We start from the raw sequence: 2322 nt of genomic DNA on the forward strand, positions 1-2322 counted from the left end.
GTTTTAAATTCGAGGACGAATTTTTAATAAGTTGGGGAGAATGTAATATCCCATGTTTTTTTTTATTATTATTATTATTTTATTCCGATGAGTTTCCGGCTATATTTGTAGTCGCTTGTGAATTTATGGTTCAATTCGTGGTATGAATAAATTATTCAATTTGGCCCATGCAAATTATTTTTATTTCTTTTAATCATTTTACTAATGATTTGGGCAATAACATGCATATGTATGCATTGGCCCATGGGCATCAAATTGTTAACAATCTTCATTAGAGATGCATCAACATCTGCTTCTCATTTATTTGCTTATACATTTTTATCTTTACCCTATTTTGAATTCCTACTTACGAAACGTCTTAACCCTAGCCGACAATCACTTCAAAATCACTCAAACCTTACACTCATAATCTTCCTCTCATTCTCTACAAATTGGTAAGCTTCATTGAACCCTTTCAATTGTCTCGTTCATCATTCTATCGTTATCGTTTGTCCGTTCATAACTTTGTACGTTTAATATCTTAGCATCGTGGTGAGGTTGTTTTCATTCTCCATCCGCCTAAATTAATCTCTGGAATCTGGCAAGATGTAACTATTCTTCGTTGTTAATCGGTACGTCCAATTCTTGATTTCATTGTCACTATCTTGTTACGTGTCTGTGTCCTTGCCGAAGGATTCTGTTTTTCTTATTACATTAGTTTAGTGATTCTTGGAGATGGTTTCAATTGTTAGCTACATTGCGTTCTCGATGTCGATTCAGATTCGCTGTTATGATTTATTATTCTCGGGTTCCGTAGAGTTTAGTTTCTATTGTTGTTCTTGTTATTTGGGAATCTATTATCTGATATCTTTTGTACAGAGGTAGGATTATTTGGTTGTCATTCTCATGGGTTGTGTCCTCGTTACATTGTTGGCTCTAGTTCATCGTTGAACACATGATGAAGGTTCCTCCTGTTCATAATGGTTTATTTGATTATGGTTAATGGAATTAATTATGGTCTTAAGGTTGGGGGTGGAAGTTGTTTAATCATTTGATAATTGGCAGCAATTTCTTTTTCTTCAAATTGTTTGGCCATTTGGTCCATTACTTTACTTTAATTGGTTGTTCTTTATTGATTTAATCATGTTTTATGTAAGGTTATTCAATTGATTTTTATGGATTTTGGAAATCAAATATTCGGTTATCGTTTTGATTTCTAAATTGCTAATTAATAATATTATTTTAAATCTAAAAAATAATAATATTAGTATCGATTATAATTTAATTCATTTTATATATATATATTTATTATTATTATATTTTGAAAAGGATAATTTATATTATAATCTTTTAAACGAATAATTACTTGGGTAATTGTCAATTTTGAGAATATTGGCTTAAGCGTGTCAATTTGGCTAAATTGCGTTTTGACTTTTAAATTATTTTCTTAATTTATTTTTAGTTAAATAATTGACGATAACTGTTGGTCATATTATTTAAGCTATTGAGTTCCGTTTTAATATCTGATTATTATTTTATCAAATTATTTTTATAAATATAAACTCGGGTTTATATTTGGTAAACGTTTTGAGTCGGGTTAGACTTGGGTCACCCGACAAGTGAGGTTAGCTTGGTAGTTATTGGTAACTCGGCTAACCTACTATTTGGAAGTAAATTATTATTTAAAGATTATTAAATACTATTTATGAAGTGGATTTTAAAGCGAGAACTCAATACACTTGTATTAATTGGGCGTTATTACCTATTGGGTATATTGTGTTGTTCTGGATTGTTTTATTCCGACGTGTTATTTGTGTTAGTCCTATGTGGTTTCTAGTACCCTCTAGAGTTAGGGTCTGTTTTTAATAATTATTTTATTTGTCTAGACCCGACTATTGTTCGTGCTTCAGAGGCGAACCAAGATTAGTTGCTTGTCGGTATCACGTGGATTAGCAAGCAGTGAGTTTGTACTTACTATTTACCGCTTTATTAAGTAAATTGTTATTTTAATATTAAATATATATATATTGTACGTATATTGCGAACTGTTTTTATATTATGTCTCTTAGTTGGAACATGCTACCTAATGGGCATCATTAGGACTGCGTGCGCACCGGTATTGATCTGAAAAGGTATATATGGAAATGTGGTAACTCGGTGTGAGCATAGCTCTCGAGACCAAATAGAGTAACTCGGTGTAGCACAGCTCTTGGGACTCTGGATATGGTAAAAGTGTGGTCAGTGGTAACTTGGTGTAGCTCAGCTCTCGGGACCAGGCCTATTGGATTATGTTTATTATTTAGAATTGTGGATTAGGGTTCCAACTATTATTCGTAATATCGT

The 2322-nt window shown here is 31.9% G+C and overlaps 1 long non-coding RNA gene across 1 annotated transcript; it reads left to right on the plus strand.

Annotated features, from left to right (window-relative positions):
• Window positions 1-328: 328 nt before the first annotated feature.
• LOC126655169 (uncharacterized) lies at window positions 329-1939 on the plus strand. The gene is made up of 3 exons (XR_007632961.2): window positions 329-434; window positions 525-611; window positions 1866-1939. It is a non-coding gene; the product is annotated as an uncharacterized LOC126655169 (long non-coding RNA).
• Window positions 1940-2322: the final 383 nt, after the last annotated feature.

This window comes from Mercurialis annua, linkage group LG7 (genome assembly GCF_937616625.2).
Source record: "Mercurialis annua linkage group LG7, ddMerAnnu1.2, whole genome shotgun sequence".
Classification (NCBI taxonomy): Eukaryota; Viridiplantae; Streptophyta; class Magnoliopsida; order Malpighiales; family Euphorbiaceae; genus Mercurialis; species Mercurialis annua.